At 44.4% G+C, this 24,480-nt stretch overlaps 2 protein-coding genes across 2 annotated transcripts in view; one reads left to right on the top strand and one right to left on the bottom strand.

Annotated features, from left to right (window-relative positions):
• Positions 1-24,480, bottom strand: part of FRRS1 (ferric chelate reductase 1) — a 249,808-nt gene that overhangs the window by 182,493 nt on the left and 42,835 nt on the right. The gene's annotated exons all lie outside the window — the stretch shown is intronic.
• Positions 21,579-24,480, top strand: part of SOAT1 (sterol O-acyltransferase 1) — a 124,603-nt gene continuing 121,701 nt past the window's right edge. Inside the window, exon 1 of the mRNA XM_073593071.1 lies at positions 21,579-21,863. The gene's annotated coding sequence lies outside the window, so the exon portion shown is untranslated. The remainder of the gene's footprint in view (positions 21,864-24,480) is intronic.

Below are 24,480 nucleotides of genomic sequence, written 5' to 3'. Positions count from 1 at the left end.
CTCTGTGCAGAGGTCGCACTACACTAACTTGTAGTTTTAGCTGAACACTGTTCAGAGGACGCACTACACTAACTTGTAGCTTTAGCTGAACACTGTGCAGAGGTCGCACTACACTAATTTGAAGTTTTAGCTGAACACTGTTTAGAGGACGCACTACACTAACTTGTAGCTTTAGCTGAACACTGTGAGGAGGACGCACTACACCAACTTGTAGCTTTAGCTGAACACTGTGAGGAGGACGCACTACCCTAACTTGTAGCTTTAGCCGAACACTGTGAGGAGGACGCACTACCCTAACTTGTAGCTTTAGCTGAACACTGTGCAGAGGTTACACTAAACTAACTTGTAGCTTTAACTGAACACTGTGAGGAGGACGCACTACACTAACTTGTAGCTTTAACTGAACACTGTGCAGAGGTCGCACTACACTAACTTGTAGTTTTAGCTGAACACTGTTCAGAGGACGCACTACACTAACTTTTAGCTTTAGCTGAACACTGTGCAGAGGTCGCACTACACTAACTTGTAGTTTTAGCTGAACACTGTGAGGAGGATGCACTACACCAACTTGTAGCTTTAGCTGAACACTGTGAGGAGGACGCACTACCCTAACTTGTAGCTTTAGCTGAACACTGTGCAGAGGTCACACTAAACTAACTTGTAGCTTTAGCTGAACACTGTGAGGAGTACGCACTACCCTAACTTGTAGCTTTAGCTGAACACTGTGCAGAGGTCACACTAAACTAACTTGTAGCTTTAGATGAACACTGTGAGGAGGACGCACTACACTAACTTGTAGCTTTAGCTGAACACTGTGCAGAGGTCACACTAAACTAACTTGTAGCTTTAGCTGAACACTGTGAGGAGTACGCACTACCCTAACTTGTAGCTTTAGCTGAACACTGTGCAGAGGTCACACTAAACTAACTTGTAGCTTTAGATGAACACTCTGAGGAGGACGCACTACACTAACTGTAAATAGTCTAGCTGCCTGACTGTGGTACTAATAGGATCAAAAGAACACCAGCAATTTTCTTCAGGTAGCTGTAAATACTGTAACAAGACAAGCCTGCCTGTCAGTAGGAAGATAACAGGAACGGATCTAGCTAAACTGAATACAGTGTATATGTATATATATATATATATATATATATATATATATATATATATAAAACACATGGGATGCATATATATATATATATACACAATACACTGTAAGTGCAGCTAACTCACTGACTGTCCTGCCTAATCTAGCTAACTCAAGTGAAACGACACTATCTCTCTCTCTCTCTAAGCACGAAGGAACACACTACACAGGGCCGCCGTGCAGGCGGCCTTATATAGTGTGGGTCATGTTCTAAACCCCCTGAGCCATAATTGGCCAAAGCCACCCTGGCTTTGGCCAATTACAGCTCTCTCTACTGACGGCGCTGTGATTGGCCAAGCATGCGGGTCATAGTGCATGCTTGGCCAATCATCAGCCAGCAATGCACTGCGATGCCGCAGTGAATTATGGACCGTGATGCGCCACACGAATTTGGCGCGAACGGCCCATATCGTTCGCAATTCGGCGAACAGACAATGTTCGAGTCGAACATGGGTTTGCCTCGAACACAAAGCTCATCCCTACCTGTAGGTAAATGTGGTTGAACAGGGTGTACAACCCCTTGCCTACCGTGCACTTATACCCCCTTCCTGCCCAAGCCATTTTTCAGCTTTCAGCGCTGTCACACTTTGAATGGCAATTGCGTGGTCGTGCTACACTGTACCCAAACACATTTTTTATCATTTTCTTCACACAAATAAAGCTTTCTTTTGGTGGTATTTAATCATTGCTGGGTTTTTATTTTTTTACAAAAAAAAAAGACCAAAAATTTTGAAAAAAGTTTTTCACTTTTTTTCTGTCAGTAAATTTTGTAACTAAGTAATATTTCGCCTTCACTGATGTGCGCTGATGAGGCGGCACTGATGGGCACTGATAGGCTGAACTGGTTGGCATTGATGAGGTGGCACTTATGGGCACTGATTAGGTGGCACTGATGAGGAGGCACTAATATGCTGCACTTATGGGCACTGATAGGTGGCACTGATATGTGGCACTGATGAGCACTGTTAGGCGGCACTGGTGGGCACTGTTAGGCAGCACTGATGGGCACTAATAGGCGGCACTAGTGGGCACTAATAGCTGGCACTGGTGGGCACTGATAGGCGGCAAGGATAGGCGGTACTGATGGGCACTGATGGGCGACACTGATAGGCGGCACTGATTGCCAGCACTGATTGCCATCGCTAATGGGCACTGATTGGTGGCACTTGTGGGCAGTGGTGGGCACTGATTGCTGCCACTGGTGGGCACTGATCACTGGCATTGGTGGGCATTGATTTATGACACTGTTTTTCACTATTGTAATCAGGACACTGATGATCAGTGCCCTGATTACATTCCTAAATGTCCCCCTGCGTGGAGATGCCGCTGATCGGCTCTCCTTGCCACACACTCTGTCAGTGTGAGGTGAGGAGCGCCGATTACCATCACTTCCTTGTTTACATGTGACCGGCTGTGATTGGACACAGCCGATCACATTTTTAAAAAGCCGCGGACGCTACAGAACGGGGTCGCGCCGTGTCCTAGCAACACGGCACGGCCGCGATTGGCGAACTGCGCGTCCCCTGCGGGAGCGGCCGTTCTGGGACGCTGTCATATGATGGCGTCCCAGAACAAGAGCCGCACCGCCCCGCCATCATTTGACGGTGGAGCGGGCGGCAACCAGTTAATGGTAATAGAGGTACCGTATGATACAGTATCTGCTTACTATAGGAGTTTATGATGGAGTGCAGGCTCACTTTAATAACAACATTAATTCTATATGATTTTATTTCATTCCTTACCATAACACACAATTAATGTCATGTGTACTTGAAATATATTTATTACCCCACCATGTACAGTATTAACTTCCTAATCTGCAGATTCCTGCTGCCTAAGGCTTTTTCTGTGGTTTGACTCCTTATGCCTTCTCTCTGGCAGGGAGACAGAAGTGATTACAGTAACTTAATCCACATGTACGCCTAGAATTACTCAGATTTACTTTGCACACAGGTATAAATTATCTCCATGATTAATCTATTCAGGGCACTGTCATTTAGAGTCTTAAGAAATCACGATCTGGCATGATGCTACAAAATAGCATGATCTTCTGTCATTCACTGTAAAGAATATACTTTGATGATTAACTGACTAGGAATGCAAACTACTATTTAGGATACAGGATTAAAAACAATTAATACGTCAAAAGTTTCCTTGTTACATTCCCATCTACATCACGCAAATTGTTTACTAATTACTTATTGGCTATCACAAGGAATAGAGCAAATAAGGGGGTTGCGCAGCCATAGAACTCATTTTATATTTGGCTTTAGATTGTATATAAAGTCAAAACTTTCTATTTTAGTATTGGGAAGGGTTATGCCGCGTACACACGAGCGGAATTTCCGTCGGAAAAATCTTGGATGGTTTTTCGACGGAATTCCGCTCAAGCTTGGCTTGCACACACACGGTCACACAAAAGTTCTCTGAACTTTCAAAAGTTAAGAATTAAGGTGAAAAACCTTCTGTGGTGCAGCAGCCCCCCAGAGCCCCCCTTTTTCTTACCCAAACCAGCTCCAGTCTCAGGTCCTCATTGGACAGATTGACAGTACTGGGAGCCATTGGCTCCCGCTGCTGTCAATCAAATCCAGTGACACAGGAGCCAGAGGCGGGGCCGATTCCTGCTGTTTGTGTCAATGGACGCAGCAGCAGGACTCAGGAGCACATCTGCACGAGTGCCCCCATTGAATGCGGCTCTCCGTGGGGGCACTCAATGAGGAGGAGGAGCCAGGAGCGCCGCCGGGGGACCCCAGAAAAGGAGGTTTGAGCCGCTCTGTGCAGAACCCTTGCACAGAGCAGGTAAGTATAGGCATGTTTGTTATTTAAAAACAAAACAAAAAAAAAAACCTTTACAATCACTTTAAGGTTGTTTGAGGTTAAAGCTTCCATTAGACACTCATAATGTCCCCAGAACAAGAGGTGAGGGTAAATCTTTAATTGGAGACACCTGATTTCAGGGACAGCTGTCTAATGCCCTGTACACACGATAGGATTTTCCGTTGGAAAATGTGTGATAGGACCTTGTTGTTGGAAATTCCGAACGTGTGTAGGCTCCATCACACATTTTCCATAGGCATTTCCGACACACAAAGTTTGAGAGCTTGCTATAAAATTTTCCGATAACATAATCCGATGTCGGAAATTCCGATCGTGTGTACACAAATCCGACGCACAAAGTGCCACTCATGCCCGAAATAAATTTAGAAATGAAAGCTATTGGCTATTGCCCCGTTTATAGTCCCGACGTACGTGTTTTACGTCACTGCGTTCAGAACGATCGGATTTTCCGACAACTTTGTGTGACCGTGTGTATGCAAGACAAGTTTGAGCCAACATCCGTCAGAAAAAATCCATGGATTTTGTTGTCGGAATGTCCGATCAATGTCCGACCTTGTGTACAGGGCATAAGAGGGGAGTTCTCCTCACATTAGAATATTGTCCAATTTCCTGTTGCTTTCCCAAGACAGGAGGTGAAGGGAAATCTCAAGAGATGAGTATAACTCTTCCACTGGAGACTCCCAGAATGTCCCCAGAAAAAGAGATGAGGGTAAATCTTACACTAAAGGCATGTGTTCCATGGACTAATTTCTAAGCGGGGAGTTCCCCTCACATTGGAAGATTTCTTCATTCCTAATTTTCTGTTGTGTTCCTGGGTCAGGAGGTGAAGGAAAATTTACCCAATGGTTGTCGTGTACTTGATAGAAGACCAAGATAATGAGAGCAGCTTCTCTTGTATCTCTTACCCAAGCACTCCTGAAAGCGGGACAGATGGTACAAAGGGGAAGAGAAACACAAGTGCTGGAGAATGTTGTTTCTAGAACCACAAACTGGAGATGCTGGCCAGGAATCCAGCGGAGCGTGAGAGCAGATGTGTCAGGTAGGAACTATGGCTTGTCTGAGGTTTCAGGATGGCAGAGTTCACCAATGACACTAGCAGGCATGTAGGAAAAATTAACATAGAAGTGACAGCTGAATCTTAAGGTAGGACAAGCAGAAGTCACAGATCAAGTCAAGGTCAGCAACAAGCCGGCAACACTGCACCTAATCAGAAGCCAAATCAAGGTCAGGGACAAAGCTGGAGTGGGAAACTGGTTGAGCAAAAGTACACAGCAGGATTCAAGATCAGGTCAGAAAGAAGCCGGGTCGATAAGAGAAAGCATATGCAGGACACAAGTCAGGAAGCAATGAACATGCTGAAGACCAGTCAACACTGACACTGTTAAAGCATGTCTTAAATAGTCCCTCTGGCACCAATACTGACTCTGGGCATGCACACACGCTTGTGCACACATGCTTGTGCACACACCGTGACAACAAATACCTGCATTCCAGCATGCACAAGCAAAAGGATATTAGGAAGGGCTCCTAGGGGATCCTATTGGTTTGCACACAACTGCTGGTAGGCAGTTAGGGTCTGGAAATGGAGCCAGCATAACCACGTCGTGAATTTTGTTTGTCATGAGATATGTTAATCAGCTCTTGCATCTTCGCAAAGTGGTGGTAAACTCTGGTACACCATTTATACCTACAGGTAAGCTTATAAAAAGGCTTACCTGTAGGTACTGTGACTATCTCATAAAGTTGCACTGTGTAGGAGATATTCAGAGTGCATGCAGCCAAGGATGTTGTCGGCGCATGTGCTCTGAAGGTCCAGCATATAGTGCCAGGTCTTCAGTAAACTGCACACATGCATGCATGGGAGTGATGTCATCATGTAGCCGGAGGCCACGAACCTGGAAGAAAGACTGGGGGAATATGTCAGCTCTCTCAGCGGTGATAGCGTGGCACTGGAGGGATTCGTTCTAAGGTATGTTTCTTATAATGTGCTAGTATGCAATGCATACTAGCACATTATGACATTGCAGGGAATTTTTTTTTCCCTCAACAGCTGTGGTTTACTACTGCTTTAATAGAGACAAGTATACACTTTGGAGGGATATGCTTTGTTCATGTCTGAGGTTTACAACCACTTCCCAGTAAGCACTTCCCACTAGAAAATCAACACTTCTATGGGCATTTATCAAACATTCTTGAAGCTTTTTCAATGCTTTATAAACACAAAGAAAACATGTCATAAACACATCATAAATGCTATAGGCGTGCTAACCACTTAAGGACCGGGCCTCTTTTTTAGATGTGTTGTTTACAAGTTAAAAACCTTTTTTTTGCTAGAAAATTACTTTCTAGCAACCCCCAAACAACCCCCAAACATTATACATTTTTTTCTAACACCCTAGAGAATAAAATGGCGTTCGTTGCAATACTTTTCTTATTTATTTTACCTTTTATTTTTTATTTTTACACTTTCAAAAAAAAAAAAAAAAATGTTGTCACTTTTATTCCTATTACAAGGAATGTAAACATCCCTTGTAATAGAAAAAAAGCATGGCAGGACCTCTTAAATATGAGATCGGGGTCAAAAAGACCTCAGATCTCATATTTACACTAAAATGCAATAATAAAAAAAAAAAAAATTGTCATTTAAAAAAATGATTTTAAAAAAAGTCCCTTTAGGAGCTATGGGCGGAATTGACATTTTGATGGTGCTTACGGCCTGCAATGTCATGGAGATAGGTGGGGGCCATCATCCCCTCACACGTCTCCATGTCTAGCCAGGAGAAGGATCGGATTGCCTCCACCGCTGCCGACAGCTCCGGTAAGCGGCGGAGGGAACCGGAGCGCAGCAGGAGGAGGGGCCCTCTCCCGCCGCCAATAACAGTGATCTCGTAGTGAATCCGCCGCAGAGACCACTTTTATCTTGTAGCTGACCGAACACAAGGATACCGGGGTTATGGCAGCTAGCTGCTGCCATAACAACGATATTCGTCCTCAAAGTAAGGACGTATATCGGCGGTCGGCAAGTGGTAATGAGTATTGCTTCATTCTTCATAATCAACAAACATGGAAACGAGCCCTAACTGCTACATCTGCAGGACAGCTTGTTTTGTTGAAAAACAACTGGCGGGATTATCAGGTGAAAGTAATGGGAAAGAAGGCCTAAGGGCCCTTTAACACGTACATGTCCGTGTTTGGGCTCCGCTTTGCTCAGCGGGGGATGGCTCGTCGATCCCCGCTGAGCAGGCAGATGACAGGTCTGTCTCTGCACACTGTGCAGGGACCGACCTGTCAGAGCGTCACTCCTCTACGGGGGATCAGATGAAAACAGATCGTAGAGACGGATGGAAAAGTAGGGTTTTCCTCCGTCACACTTTAGCGGATCGGATGTCAGCGGACATGTCACCGCTGACATCCGTCGTTCCATAGACCTGTATGGAGCGTCCGCCCGTGTGAAAGGGGCTTAGAAAAGAAAACAAATTCAGCCACCACTTCCAATTATTGCTAAGCTACAATATAATAAATGTTTGCTTTTGGGCCTAATACTGTTTTAACAGCCTCTCTAAGGCTTGACTTGTGAGACCCCAAGTTGCATGACGTGAAATCCCATGTTAGTCAATTGGAGCTGTCTTAAAGTATAACTAAAGGCATTTTTTTTTTTTTTTTGGATAGAGCAGAGATGGATTAGAACGCGTCAGTTTTTATTGCTGCCTGTGCTCTCAGATTCATCCTCTTTATTTGTCCTGTTTACAATTACAACATGGAAAGTAAAAGTAAAATAAAATCTCAGATTTTGGGTTGTCCCCAGAAAAGTAAATCTTCCAATAGGGACAGCTCTGGTGACCTGGGGGTCTCCAAGGAATCCCCTTGATTTGTAGGGATTTTCTCTTACTTCTTGTTTGGCTGTGGGATAGGAAGTAAAGAGAAATCTCAGCAATGGGACACAGATGGCGAATAAAAATCAGACAGGGGTTATAACCCTCCCTTGCTTTATTCAAAATTAAAAAAAAAAAAAAAAAGTTTAGCCTATAGTTCTACTTTAACCACTTTAATGCTGGGCACTTTTACCCCCTCCCTGCCCATGCCAATTTTCAGCTTTGAGAGCTGTCACACTTTGACAATTGAACGGTCATGCAACGCTGTACCCAAACTAAATTTTTACAATTTTGTTTGCACAAATATAGCTTAAAAAGACCGAAAATTTTGAAAAAAAAACAAGTTTTTCTTTGTTTCTGTTATTACGTTTTGCAAATAAATAATCTTTCTTCCTGAATTTAGGCCAAGACGTATTCTGCTACATTTCTTTGGTGAAAATAACCCAAATCAATGTATAATATTTAGTCTGTAGGAAAGTTATACAGTCCGCAAGCTACAATGGTATACAGTATATCTGAAAATGTATCAATCATGATGTAATGACGGCCTATCTTGTTTCTTGAGGCCCAACAATGAAAGGACAGTACAGATATTTCCCAAATGACCCCTTTTTTGGAAAATACACTGTCCCAAGGAATTTAGTAAGTGGCATGGTGAGTTTTTTGAAGTTGTCCTTTTCTGTCATAAGTTTTTTGAAAATGAAGTCATTAAAATGTTTTTTCTTTTTATTACATACTGTCACCAGTGCAGTACAGCGTCGTCATATAACAGGTGTGGCGCTGATCAGGAACACTAAGGCTCGGTTCACACTACCGCGACTTGGGATCCGACTTGTCTTGACATCAGAAATTCCATTATAGTTAATGAGAGCCGTCTTAATGTACACTACTGAAGTCGCTCCGACTTCAGAAAAGGTTCCTGTACTACATCAAGGCGACTTCTAGGCGACTTGTACCCATAGATTTCAATGGAAGTCGCCTCCAAGTCGGATCTCCCATCTATATTGAAGCGACTACAGGAAAAGAAAATAGTTTACCCAGGCAAACCCCTCCCTCCCAGAGAGCTGATTATTCTGTGATTGGCCACAGCCAAAGTCGCCTGTCCTGGAGGCAACTTTAAGTCGCGTTGTAAGTTGTCCAAAGTCGCACTGTAAGTCGTGTTGCCCCAGTGTGAACCGACCCTAACTGGTGACCAAACAGAAAAAAAAATAATTTAAATTTTGTAAAAAGTGTGTGTGTGTGTGTGTGTGTGTGTGTGTGTGTGTGTGTGTGTGTGTGTGTGTGTGTGTGTATATATATATATGTATATATATATATATATATATATATATATATATATATATATATATATATATATATTGTGAGGGGTTAGCTCGGCAGCGGGTGTGTGTGACCCCCTGGATGGGTTCACCACACAAAATCAGGCACAGCAGACAGCTTGGTAGGTGAAACAAAAACAAAGGTGCGGTTTATTCAGACTAGATGCATTGAAAAAATAACAGAAAAACAAAAAGAAACATGAAAAGAAATCCTGGTCAGCTTGACCGCTTACTACACACGTAGATTCCCTAACTAACAACTGGGTGCAGCCTTGTGCTGCCCCAGACCCTATCTCTCTTTGAGAAGATTTGCCACACAGGCGTTAACTCACCGCAAAGCTCAGATACCACACTCCCCAGTCTACACAATCACAGAACTGGTTCCAGGATGGAGCATCTCCCTAAGCCTGCTGGGGTGTTTTCTATAGGTCTTAATGAGCCCACTTACTTCAGCTGGGCTCATTAACTCTTCCCCTGCAGGACTCCCAGCACTCCCCCTAGTGGTATAAGTCAGCATAAAGCCTGAATCTAGGGCATACATATTTTCCATCCTGGATGCAACCAGGTGATTTTACCTGCCTGCTGTCACATACCCCCCCCTCTTGTTTCAACCTTGGGGTTGGAACACACGCAGTCAGGCACGCATGTACTCGAGACAAAGCATCCACATTCCCCATTTTAACGCCAGGGCGATGCTTTACTGTAAAGTTGAATTCCTGTAGGGCCAGGAACCACCTATTTATCCTTCTATTGGTCTCCTTGTTTTGAGCCATCCACTTTAAAGGAGCGTGATCAGTTACCAGGTCAAAGTGCCTACCTAATAGATAGTACCGAAGGGAATCTAGAGCCCACTTCACAGCTAAACACTCCTTCTCAATTGTGGCGTAATTTACCTCATGGGACTTCAATTTCCTGCTGAGGTAAATGACTGGGTGCTCTTCCCCATTCCAGACCTGGGACAACACTGCTCCCAACCCAACGTCTGATGCATCAGTTTGTACAACAAAGTCCTTAGAGAAGTCTGGGGAGTACAACACTGGCTGGCTACATAAGGCAGTTTTTAATGACTGGAATGCTGCTTCAGCCTCCGGGGACCATTTGACCATGACAGACTCTTTCCCTTTTGTCAGGTTGGTGAGGGGCACAGCCTGAGAAGCAAAATGGGGGATGAATCGCCGATAATAGCCAGCGATTCCCAGAAAGGCTCGTACCTGTTTCTTGCTGTTGGGACGTGGCCAACTCTGTATGGCCTCGACTTTATTGACTTGAGGCTTTATCACTCCCCTCCCAATAGTGTACCCCAGATATTTGGCCTCCTCCTGTCCAATGGTACACTTCTTTGGATTGGCCGTAAACCCAGCTTCCCGAATGGAGTCTAAGACTGCTTGCACTTTTGGCAGATGTGAGACCCAATCTGTGCTATGGATAATCACATCATCCAGGTAAGCTGCAGCATACTTCTGATGGGGCCTCAGAATCTTGTCCATTTTCCGCTGGAATGTTGCAGGTGCATTCTGTAACCCAAACGGCATTCTCTTGTATTGAAACGCCCCATCTGGGGTTACAAACGCAGTTTTCTCCTTGGCCGACTCGGCCAGGGGAATTTGCCAATACCCTTTGGTGAGATCGAGAGTTGTCATGTATCGGGCTGTTCCCAGCCGGTCGATCAACTCATCTATACGCGGCATGGGGTAGGTGTCAAATTTTGTAACTTTATTCAATTGTCGAAAATCGTTACAAAACCGCCAGCTCCCATCAGGTTTGGGCACTAGTACGATAGGACTGGACCAGTCACTCTGGGACTCCTCTATCACACCCAATTCCAGCATCCTTTGAACCTCCCCACGTATTGCCTCCCGTCGGGCCTCTGGTATTCTATAAGGTTTTAGTTTTACCCTTTCTCCTGGCGGGGTAATAATATCATGCTCTACGCCAGATGTTTCTCCCGGCAGCTCAGAGAAAATCTCTTTGTTGCGAAGTACAAACTCTTTAACCTCCTGTTTTTGGGGTTTCGATAAGGTGACTGCGATTCCAACCTCAGGAACAAAGCAATCAGACTGGACCGGTGACAAAGTCTCTGCAACTAGGGATTCCCTATCCCTCCAGGCTTTCAGCAGATTGACGTGATATACCTGTTCCAGCTTTCGCCTTCCTGGCTGTCTGACCCTATAGTTCACCTCACTCACTTTTTCGAGAACTTCGTATGGACCTTGCCATTTGGCCATGAATTTGCTTTCAACCGTAGGGACTAGCACCAATACCTTATCCCCTGGGGAAAAAGTACGGGTCTTGGCCCCACGGTTGTACACTCTCTGCTGTGCTAACTGCGATTGGGCCAAATGTTCCTTTACGATTGGCATTACCTGTGCAATTCTATCTTGCATCAGGGCGACATGCTCAATCACACTCCTGTGGGGAGAACTCTCATTTTCCCAAGTTTCCTTGGCGATATCCAGCAGTCCTCTTGGGTGTCTCCCATAGAGTAACTCGAAGGGTGAGAAACCCGTAGAGGATTGGGGTACCTCCCTAATGGCAAACATCAAATAGGGTATTAGACAGTCCCAATTCTTTCCATCTCTATCCACCATCTTCTTTAACATTTGTTTTAGGGTTTTGTTGAATCTTTCAACCAACCCATCTGTTTGGGGGTGATACACAGACGTACGTAATTGTGTCACTTTGAACAACTTGCATAGTTCTTTCATAACTCGGGACATAAAAGGTGTACCTTGGTCCGTAAGCAGTTCCTTACAAATACCCACACGGCTAAAAACAAGTGATAGTTCTTTGGCTATGGTTTTGGCCGAGGTATTTCGAAGAGGAATCGCTTCCGGATAACGGGTGGCATAGTCCATTATAACCAAAATGTACTGATGCCCCCTAGCGGACTTCATTATCGGACCTACCAAATCCATTGCGATCCTCTCAAAGGGGATCTCAATGATAGGAAGAGGTACCAGCGGGTTACGGAAATGTGGCATAGGTGCCGACTTCTGACACACAGGGCAGGAGGAACAATAATTTTCTGTTTCCTTCATGACCCCAGGCCAATAGAATCTCTGCAATACTCTCTCTCTGGTTTTCTCTGTCCCCAGATGACCTCCAAGAATGTGCCCATGGGCCAATTCCAACACCAACTTCCTGTAAGGTTTGGGCACCACAAGTTGCTCAACGGTTTCTTCTGCCCTTTGAGCCACTCGATACAGTAGGTCCCTTTCCACAGTGAAGTACGGGTAAGTGCAAGTTTTTTCTGGGTTCACTAACTCGCCATCTATTTTCACCACATTTTCCCGTGCCTTTATTAGGGTGGGGTCTTTTAACTGTTCTGTGGCAAAATTTTCCCTGTGAACCTCAAGATCTGAAAATTCCACAGACGGCATGTTTTCATCTGAGGATGTTGGCTCCTCCCCATTTTCTCGAGTTTCCCCTGCCAATACCGACAAGGGAAATTCTGGAGAGTCCTCACCACTCTCAGAGGAATTCTGGTCATCATCTTTCTGGTCTATAGGGGCACCAGTGGGGGGCTCAGGACAATCCCAGAGTTCCCAGAACATTGGAAAATCCCTTCCCACAATGGCATCATGTGGTAAGTGAGACACTAACCCCACCTGATGAGAGAGGTTACCTTTGTGGGTCTCAAAAAACACTGAAGTTACAGGATACTCTCGGGTGTCCCCATGCACACAAATAACAGCCACCTTGTTATTCCCAGAGACCACTGTAGTAACTAATTCAGCCTTTATCAATGTCACCAGGCTACCTGAATCCAGCAACACATCCACATTTCTACCATTAATACACATTTTACATAAATGTTTCTCAGGTCCCCGAATGGCAGTACAAGCGACTGTCGCAAACATCGACTGACGTCTGTCCCTTATAAAGTCACATTGCATAGGTTCATCCACAACTGGGCAATTAGCTGAAATATGTCCCTCTTGCCGGCAGCGGTAGCAAATAATCTTTTTCGCTGCCTCTTGCGGCCTGGGCTTCCCGGGCTGCTCCCGCCAGACATTAGGTTGAACCCCCACCTTCTCACTCTCTCCACCCTCACCCCTTGGAGTCATCTTACCCGCCACTGGGGATGGTCTGGTCTTAGGGTGGAAAGTCCGTGAGTCCCTGGAAGAGGTGGTCAGGTTCTCTGTAGCCAAGTACCTCTCAACCAGATCCACAAGCTTATCTGCAGTTTCTGGGTCTCCATGGCTTACCCACTTTTGGATGGCAGTAGGAAGGGCTCTCAGGAAACGATCCATAACAACACGTTCCACAATGTTTGGTGCGGTCAAAGTCTCTGGCTGCAGCCACCTCCTGCTCAGGTGAATGAGATCATACATTTGAGACCTGGGGGGTTTTCCAAGCCGGAAAGTCCAGTTATGTACACGCTGAGCCCGGACGGCCAGGGTGACACCCAGCCGTGCCAATATTTCTGTTTTTAGCACCACATAGTCTTTTGCTTGGTCCGGCTCTAGGTCATAATAGGCTTTCTGCGATTCCCCTGTTAACAGAGGGGCCACAAGTCCAGCCCACTGCTCCTTAGGCCACTTTTCCCTTTCAGCAGTCCTTTCAAATGTGGTCAAAAACACCTCCGGATCATCCTCTCCAGTCATTTTTGTCAGTAAACGGCTCACACCAAAGGATGCAGTATTAGTGGAACCACTTGCCTCACTGGTCTGCGGCCGTTGCTGCATTAATGTCTCGATTTGTTGTTGGAGTCTCTGCTCTTGCTTTTGTAACAGCTCTATGAAGCGGGCCTCAGATTGCTGCTGGGCTTGTTGCTGAGCGTCCAGACTCTGCAGTTGAGCTTTCTGCTGAGCTTCCAGACTCTGCTGCAAAGTTGCATTTATCTGCTGCTGGGCTGCAAGGCTTTGTTGTTGAGCTGCAAGGCTCTTTTGCAAACCTGCATTTGTCTGCTGCTGATTTGCATTTGCTAGAGCCAGCTGTCTCAGTATCTCCTCCATGCTGGCCTTTAAAAAAAACTGCCTGCATTCTCCACCAACTGTGAGGGGTTAGCTCGGCAGCGGGTGTGTGTGACCCCCTGGATGGGTTCACCACACAAAATCAGGCACAGCAGACAGCTTGGTAGGTGAAACAAAAACAAAGGTGCGGTTTATTCAGACTAGATGCATTGAAAAAATAACAGAAAAACAAAAAGAAACATGAAAAGAAATCCTGGTCAGCTTGACCGCTTACTACACACGTAGATTCCCTAACTAACAACTGGGTGCAGCCTTGTGCTGCCCCAGACCCTATCTCTCTTTGAGAAGATTTGCCACACAGGCGTTAACTCACCGCAAAGCTCAGATACCACACTCCCCAGTCTACACAATCACAGAACTGGTTCCAGGATGGAGCATCTCCCTAAGCCTGCTGGGGTGTTTTCTATAGGTCTTAATGAGCCCACTTACTTCAGCTGGGCTCATTAACTCTTCCCCTGCAGGACTCCCAGCACTCCCCCTAGTGGTATAAGTCAGCATAAAGCCTGAATCTAGGGCATACATATTTTCCATCCTGGATGCAACTAGGTGATTTTACCTGCCTGCTGTCACAATATATATATATATACATATATATATATATATATATATATATATATATATATATATATATACATACATATATATATATATATATATATACATATATATATATATATATATATATATATATATATATATATTTTTTACTCTTTGTTATATTGCAGCCATTTGCTAAAATCATTTAAGTTCATTTTCTTTCCTCATTAATGTACAAACAGCACCCCATATTGACAGAAAAACACAGAATTGTTGACATTTTTGCAGATTTATTAAAAAAGAAAAACTGAAATATCACATGGTCCTAAGTATTCAGACCCATTGCTCAGTATTTAGTAGAAGCACCCTTTTGATCTAATACAGCCATGAGTCTTTTTGGGAAAGATGCAACAAGTTTTTCACACCTGGATTTGGGGATCCTCTGCCATTCCTCCTTGCAGATCCTCTCCAGTTCTGTCAGGTTGGATGGTAAACGTTGGTGGACAGCCATTTTTAGGTCTCTCCGGAGATACTCAATTGGGTATAAGTCAGGGCTCTGGTTGGGCCATTCAAGAACAGTCACGGAGTTGTTGTGAAGCCACTCCTTCGTTATTTTAGCTGTGTGCTTAGGTCATTGTCTTGTTGGAAGGTAAACCTTCAGCCCAGTCTGAGGTCCTGAGCAGTCTGGAGAAGGTTTTCGTTCAGAATATCCCCGTACTTGGCCACATTCATCTTTCTCTCGATTGCAACCAGTCGTCCTGTCCCTGCAGCTGAAAAACACCCCCACAGCATGATGCTGCCACCACCATGCTTCACTGTTGGGACTGTATTGAACAGGTGATGAGCAGTGCCTGTTTTTCTCCACACATACCGCTTAGAATTAGGGCCAAAAAGTTCTATCTTGGTCTCATCAGACCAAAGAATCTTATTTCTCACCATCTTGGAGTCCTTCAGGTGTTTTTTAGCAAACTCTATGTGGGCTTTCATGTGTCTTGCACTGAGGAGAGGCTTCCGTCGGGCCACTCTGCCATAAAGCCCCTACTGGTGGAGGGCTGCAGTGATGGTTGACTTTCTACAACTTTCTCCCATCTCCCGACTGCATCTCTGGAGCTCAGCCACAGTGATCTTTGGGTTCTTCTTTACCTCTCTCACCAAGGGTCTTCTCCACCGATAGCTCAGTTTGGCCAGACGGCCAGCTCTAGGAAGGGTTCTGGTCGTCCCAAACGTCTTCCATTTAAGGATTATGGAGGCCACTGTGCTCTTAGGAATCCTTAAGTGCAGCAGAAATTTTTTTGTAACCTTGGCCAGATCTGTGCCTTGCCACAATTCTGTCTCTGAGCTCTTCAGGCAGTTCCTTTTGACCTCATGATTCTCATTTGCTCTGACATGCTCTGTAAGCTGTAAGGTCTTATATAGACAGGTGTGTGGCTTTCCCAATCAAGTCCAATCAGTATAATCAAACACAGCTGGACTCAAATGAAGTTGTAGAACCATCTCAAGGATGATCAGAAGAAATGGACAGCACCTGAGTTAAATATATGAGCGTCACAGCAAAGGGTCTGAATACTTAGGACCATGTGATATTTCAGTTTTTCTTTTTTAATAAATCTGCAAAAATGTCAACAATTCTGTGTTTTTCTTTCAATATGGGGTGCTGTGTGTACATTAATGAGGAAAAAATGAACTTAAAGCAGGGGTCCACCTATCTATCGTTTTTTTTTTTTTTTTAGTTCATTCACAAACTTTTCTTCTCAGTATTACATACTCACATATTGTGTGTAATATGTCCGCCTGTGTCAGATTTCGTCGGAAAGAATAACTTATATTATTCACTGCAGGTGGTTTCCATCTTCATTGTGGGCATTTGAAGCCCACAAGCATTTATTTCCTGGATGTGGTGAATGCTGTGCTCCCAGCATTCATCGCTCGTTCCCGCACATGCTCAGTGGCATCCTGGGAAGCCTGAGACTAGCTCCCAGGAGTCTGGGAGGGGCTAGAAACATGCCTACTCCCACGGGAGGAGAACCAGGAAGTGCAAAGAAGAATAGAAAAATAAAAGGTAATTACGGCGATTTAAATTTTTTTAAACGGCATGTCAGCATCTAGGCAAGGAAGAGAATACATACAGATATTGTTCAAAATTTGGGTGTAACCCCGCTTTAAATGATTTTAGCAAATGGCTGCAAAATAACAAAGAGTGAAAAATTTAAGGGGGTCTGAATACTTTCCGTCCCCACTGTATATATATTTAGTTGAGCTCAAAAGTTTGCATACCCTGGCAGAAATTGTGAAATTTTGGCATTAATATTGAAAATATGACTGATCATGCCAAAAAACTGTCTTTTATTGAAAGTGATTGTAAAGCTTTGCTTTTTTTATTTTAAATAACAAACATATCATACTTACCTCCACTGTGCAGTTCGTTTTGCACAGAGTGGCCTCGAACACCGTCTTCTGGGGTCCCTCGGCGGCTCTCGCGGCTCCTCCCTGCATCGTATAACCCCCTAGGAGAAGCGCTCTCCTGGGGGGTTACCTTGCGGGTGCGCTCCCGAGTCCATCACTCGGCATCCATAGACGCCGAATCTAGGACTCGGCCCCGCCCTCCGCGCCCGCATCATTGGATTTGATTGACAGCAGCAGGAGCCAATGAACGATATGATAATAAATGGCTTTGTGTGATCACTATCCTTTAATAAAAAACAGTTTTTTTTGGCATGATTAATCATATTTTCAAAATAAATTCCAAAATTTCACAATTTCTGCCATGGTATGCAAACTTTTGAGCACAACTGTGTGTGTGTATGTATGTATGTGTGTGTGTATGTGTGTATGTATGTATGTGTGTGTGTGTGTGTAATATATATATATATATATATATATATATATATATATATATATATATATATATGTATGTGTGTGTGTATATATATATATATATATCATACAACATACACATACACACTGTTTGTGTATTTGTTATGTTTTTTTTACTTTATTTCGGAGTATATATATATATATATATATATATATATATATATATATTGTGTATATACTGACATCTCACCAAAGCCCCCCAAAAAATAATGTAAAAAAACTCTAAAAAATTAAAAAGTGTAAAAAAATAAAAAAATAAAAAACTACTGACACCACTCTCCCCTGCCCTACCAACACTGTCCACTGCCCCAACCCCCTCCCACAAAAAGCATTGTGAAAAAAAATTAAGAAACAAATTAAATTGTAAAAAAATCAATTATTAAAAATAAAAAAAAAATATTGACACCATCCACTGCCACATACCACCCACCCCCTTCCCCAGAAGCACTGTGGAAAAATATTAAAAAGGTGATTTAAAAAATATTTTGCCGGGGAGGGGGGATGGGGGGGCTTGCGGGTGCGAAGCGCCACCTCCCTGAAATTAGTTTACTACCTCCCTGAAATTAGTTTTTGCAGGTTGGGATGTCTGACATTGTTTGCATATAGCAGTGCATTGCATTGCTTTATGCAAGCATTTTACTGAATGAAATCGATTAAGTTTGCTTTGTTGTGATTAGCTGTGATTGGTCAGAGCAAATCACATGTTACAGATGGGCTGTGATTGACTCAGTCTGTACCACGTGATCACACTGACCAATCACAGCTAGCAACATAATTGTATATGTAGCACCCTCTACCAATAGGTAGGTACTAGTAAGGTATTTGTACTACCGTATATACTCGAGTATAAGTCGTTCCGAGTATAAGTCGAGGCCCAAATTTACCACAAAAAAATGGGAAAAATGCATTGACCTGAGTATAAGACGAGGGTGAGAAATGCACAGCTACTGTAAGTGGAAAAAGATGGTCAACAATGCCCATCTGCAGCTGTATACCTCCCTGTGTCCTGTGCATATGTGTCATGTGTCCTGTGCATATGTGTCATGTGTATATATGTGCATGTGTACATGTACCTGTGTCGTGTATATGTGCATGTGTATATGTACCTGTGTCCTGTGTATGTGTCATGTGTATATGTGTCTGTGTGCATCCTACCTGTGTCCTGTGCATCCTCCGTGCGCCGCTCTGCACTGATCACCGTGTAGTATTCGGCGGCCATTCACTGTTTAAAAGCCGCGCCTCCTCCTCGATCAAAAAACTCCATTTCCCAGCAGTCAGCGGTCAGCCTATCAGGGACATTCTCTCATCCTCATACCACGGACGAGGATGAGAGAATGTCCGTGATAGGCTGTACACTGACTGCCTATTACAGACGAGGAGGCACGGCTTTTGAACTGTGAGAGCCCAGGCGAGTCTATGCAGCACACGCTGGCCGCCGTCTGCCTGCATGACACGCTGATCATGTAGGCAGACGGTGGTGACTCGTGTATAAGTCGAAGGGGGCACTTTCAGCCCCAAAAAAGGGGCTGAAAAATTTGACTTATACACAAGTATATACGGTAGGTTATTCCAGCACAGGCAAATTTAGGCAGGCTTATGCTGCATGCTTGGCCTGTCTGTTTTGATCTGGGGGCTGGGAGTGGTCAGAGTAACTGTGGGTGTTACCACCTGTGCTCTAGCTCTGGGGCGCCTCCCGTTTCCAGAGAGAAGGTTCTGGAAAGGGGGCTGGGCCTAGAACTGGAGTGGCAGGCAGCTTGTGTGTGAGCCATGACCAATCCCCAACCGAGATTGGCAGGGGGCAGGCCTCATATATAAGCTGAGGTTCTCCACAGGAGTCATATTCAGCTGGGTGAAGTGAGGAATGGCATGTTAGTCGCAGGAGGCCATCCCCATCTGGAGGGGGTGTGCTGATCGCAGGAGAGACCCGAGGAAAGCTGTGAGGGAACATTGCCTCTACACGGTCGTTGGCAATGTCTATGCCACCACACGGTCGGATGGCAGGGAACTCCTGGAGCAGAAGGGCAGGTGAAACTGGCGGTCCTGTCAAAGTTCCTCATCAAGGACTCAGGGCTTTTGGAAGTTCGATGAGTGTTACCACAGTGGGGCTGGAGGTGCCAAGGAGTCTGTGAAGGGAACTCTGCTAGTACACGGTCACTAGTGGAGTCTTCATCAGTACACTGTGGATGATGGGGAGTCCTGGATCAGAAAAGAGACTGTGGGGATCTGTGTCAAGTCAATGTAGTCTGCGGGCTCATGATTTGCACGTTGGGCTGGCTGGGAACAGTAGTCCATATTTTCCAGAAGATATGCTTTTAACCCACTGGGCCTCCAGGGAGAGGTTCTGCAGGCCTCAGTCCTAGTGGCAGCGAGCAACAAGAGCCATAGGAGGGAGGCTTATTCAGAGTGGGCCCCTACTATTCAATAGAAGAGGATGTATCAGATTTCAATACAGTAACTACAAGTTTGTGCAGGAGGAACCAAGTGAAAAGGAGGAAACAAGTTATGTGCAGGAGGTCAAAGAGATCTAAGAACATTACTTTTACACGGTCATTAGTGATGTCTCTGCTACCACACGGTCGGATGGTTAGAGAACTCTTAGATGGAATAGTCTGCGGGGGTTGAGCTGCAGGAGGAGCAACAGTCTGCATGGATATGCAGGAGGAAACTAATACTAAATACTATATGCACATACTATCTTCTGGCTCTAACTTTATTCAAGGTGTACTAAAATCCTCAAATATGATGGCGAAGACTTATCTATGGGCATCCCTTATTCCTATCCCTATCCAAGTTGTACCCCCCAATAAAACAACAAAAACAAAGCTCGCAAAAGACTGTTCATTGTCTCTGGAAAGGATGTATGAAGTCTGGCAGTGGGGTGATTTGGCGGATTGTTTGTTACTAGCTGAAACACCATGGCTACATATACAATGGATGGCTTGAAATGACCTCCTCCTGTGATTGGTTACAGCGGTCACATGGTACTGGCAGCGGACGACAGATCGCATCGCTATATGGCCCCTTGCCAGGTGCGATCTGGGAGGACGTTATATGGCATCTGCCCGGATTAACAAGAGGTTCCCGCAGGCGTCATCTTGCCAGAGGCCGGGTGGGAACCAGTTAATTAGCAGTATTGAAGTTGCTCCCACTTTAGAAAAGGTTCTTGTACTACTTCAAGGTGACTTCTATCTAACTTGTGGCTAAAAGTAGTACTCAAGTCGCCAGGAAGTCTCCTGGCAAAGTCTCATCGTAGGTCGCAGCATTGTGAACTGAGCCCAATGGGCCCCCTTCTACCCCGACAGCGGCCGTGTGGGCTGCTATGACTATTGTTACAGCACTGAAAAGAGAAGAGCGGGATGTCAAAAAAAAAAAACAAACATTCCTACTCGTTTATATGGCTGCAGCTATCCCCTGCCAGTTCTAAGATGGAGAACTGAGCGACAACATGACCCCTGATCACTCAGTTCTCGGTCTTCAGTGAGCAGAAAGTGGGGACTGTCATTGGCTCTCTGCTGTGCCCCTTCAACGCTCACTGTAGCATCATCTTGTGGAGCGAAGTGAGAGTGGCTGGCTCAGGCTCTCGATGGCACACTGAGGGCTGAGCCAGCTGCCAGTCTGATATCCGGGTGGATCCTGACAAAATGGTCGGGATTCTCCCAGCAACGTGATGTCAGCTGATAACGGCTTATAGCCTTCTGTCGGCTGAATCTGGGTGACAGAAGAACAGAAATAAGTGCACTTCTTGTGACCCACATCACAAGTATGGCCATACCTCTCTTCGAAAATAAGTTGGCTATTTCCATGTTGACTTCTCCCACTCCGATATTTAACAGCTCTTTAGAATGTAACTTCCCTGACACTGGAAATGAAGTCTCCATCTCCCTCAGTACAAATAACTCCGTGTGAAAAGCTGACTCGTACAGTACAGTCATCACTGCACTTCCCATGTCTGCATTACCACCCGCACACACCGCCTCACACTGGCCCATCCACGTAATACTACTGAGCAAGCACCGCGCATGCGTAAGTGTTCCTGCGGTCTCCGGTCCTCGGAGGACACATGCGCAGTGATGACCGGAGCCCCATCAGATTCTGGTCATATTACCCAGTTACCATAGAGGAGGAGCGCTGTGCAGAGCGACTCGGTGAGTCACAGGCATTGCTTTAATAGAGAGGAGCAGGAAGAGATGGGTCAGTTCTAAGGAGAGCTACAGGAGGATTCGTGTGAGGAGAAGGGAGCTGGAGCTGGTCTCTGGAGAGGAGACATTACACGTCATATCCCGGATCCCCAGTCAGCCAGGTACACCCTCCTCAGGACCTGTGTATGTGGAATATATATGTGTATGTGTATGTATGGTATGTGTGTGTCCTCCCATAGCCTGTCCTAGGAATGAATGAGTGATGGCACTCCAGCAGCCATTGTGTTTCCCAACATGCTTCTACTAGGAGACCCACAACTATGTGTAACAATGACACCCCATACTATTTATTCCTGTCATTTCTCACACCCCCACATACTGTTTTTTTTTTTTTTTTTGTACTTTTGTTTAAATATAAATATATTTTTATTTATCAAATAATTTTTTGCTGCCTGTCTCTGCTGGGGAGATCTTTATCCCTATCTGCACTTCTGTGTAGTGTGTGGGGGTTTTTTTTTTTTTTTTTTTTTTTGCGTATTTGTATGCGCAGCTCGTAGTCCAGGAGCAAAACTTTAGACTTTAACCACTTAAGGACTGGAAGATTTGCCCCCTTAATGACCAGGCCATTTTTTGTGATATGGCACTGCGTCGCTTTAACTGACAATTGCGCAGTTGTGCGACGCTGTACCCAAACAAAATTGATGTCTTTTTTTTTCCCCACAAATAGAGCTTTCTTTTGGTGGTATTTGATCACCTCTGCGATTTTGTTTTTTTGCACTATAAACAAAAAAAGAGCAACAATTTTAATTAAAAAAAAAAAAAAAAAAAAAAAAAAAATATATATATATAAATTTTTTTTTTTAACTTTCTTGCTATAATAAATATCCCCCCAAAAAACGAATTTCTTCATCAGTTTAGGCCAATATGTACTCTACATATTTTTGGTAAATAAAAAAAAAAAAAAAAAAAATGCAATAAGTGTATATTGATTGGTTTGCACAAAAATCATAGTGTCTACAAAATAGGGGATTGATTTGTGGATATATATATATATATATATATATATATATATATATATATACTCAAATAATTTTTTTTTATTTATTTTTTTTACTAGTAATGGTGGTGATCAGTGATTTTCAGCAGGATTGCGGCGGACAGATTTGACACTTTTTTTTTTTTTTTTTTTTTTGTGGGACCATTGATATTTATACAGCGATCAGAGCTAAAAATAGCCACTGATTACTGTATAAATAACTGGCAGGGAAGGGGTTAAGTGTTCCCTAGGGAGGTGTTTCTAACTGTGGGGGGAGGGGACTGACAGGGAGTAGAAGTAGGGAGAGATTGCTGTTCCTGATCACTAGGCTGACAACACAACGCATCAGTGCCTTGAGGCGATTCAGTTCGCATTTGCAGCACTTTACTAATCATTCATTCATTCACTAGGAACAGCAGATCTTTCTCTCCTCCCCTGTTAGAACAGGGATCTGTCTGTTTACATTGACAGATCCCCATTCTGGCTTCTGAGGAGCATGCACGGGTTGCCGGTGGACATCACAGCCGCTGGCCATATGCATGGGCTCCAGGGTTGCGCCATGGATGCGCGCCACCCCTATAGCCCTTAAAGCGGCCGCCGTACAGCTATGGCGATTCGCGTAGGGAAACCAACCTGCCACAGTATAATGACGGCAGCTGGTCGGCAAGTAGTTAAAGTAGAAGCGCCTGAAAATCACACATAAACATGCTCCTGTTCAAGTCTATGGGGGGTAAAAGATGTGCGTTCTGCTCCACAGAAGCTTGACCCAACAAGCCGCACAACGCTCAGGTGTGACCGGGCATGTGGAGAACAATGGCGGTCATCACTTTGAGTCCCGACGTGCTTTGGAGAATCGCAGGACAAAACACTTAGCTGTGAATAGAGGCGCACTTCCTGTAAAGACGTCATGAGACGAGGGGACAGCTCTACTGGTTAGAGCTGCACGATTCTGGCCAAAATGAGAATCGCAATTCTTTTTGCTTAGAATAAAGATCACGATTCTCTCGGCATAACATCACCTTTCACATTATCCCAAAAAAATTGGGCTAACTTTACTGTTTAGTTTTTTTATTAATTCATGATTAAAGTGTGTTTTTTCCCCAAAAAATTGCGTTTGAAAGACCGCTGTGCAAATGCAGTGTGACATAAAATATTGCAACAACCGCCATTTTTATATATATAAAATGTGTGTGTTCTAAGTAATTAAGTAATTTTCGAGCAAAAAAATACTGATTTTTAACTAGTAGGCAACAAGTCATAAAAAGGTTTAGTCTTTAAGTGGTTAAACTTCCCTCATTTACAGACAAAGATGCTGCTAGTATCATTGGACAGACAGGAGCAGCTCTTTCAGGGTGCTTTTTCAGCACCGTAGTGCCTGCAAAGCGCCCCAGTGTGAAAGGGGTCTAAGTAACGTTGTCATAAACTTGGCAGGCTGGCTGTTTTTTTTTTTTTTTTTTTTTTTTGACAGCTGTCAGTGGAAGCTGTCAGTAGAATCGGGAAAATGCCTAGTTAAGATCACAAGGGGGAAAGAATCGCCATCTGGTTCTTTAACGATCGTGCAGCTCTACTACTGGACTTCCCATCCTAGTGATGTCACCGGAATGGTGTCCCCTTCAGAGGATGTTTCCTCACCTCTTGCTCTGGTGACAGCTTAAAGAGGAAGTAAAGTCCGCAATTTATTTATTTTTTGTCTTTTAAGGCCCCCCCAGGTGGGTTATGCCATAATGTACTAGTATGCACAG

The sequence above is a fragment of the Aquarana catesbeiana genome, linkage group LG07, assembly GCF_042186555.1.
Source record: "Aquarana catesbeiana isolate 2022-GZ linkage group LG07, ASM4218655v1, whole genome shotgun sequence".
Lineage (NCBI taxonomy): Eukaryota > Metazoa > Chordata > Amphibia > Anura > Ranidae > Aquarana > Aquarana catesbeiana.
The sequence above is the reverse complement of the archived record's forward strand: the minus strand, read 5'-3'. Positions and strand labels throughout refer to the sequence as shown.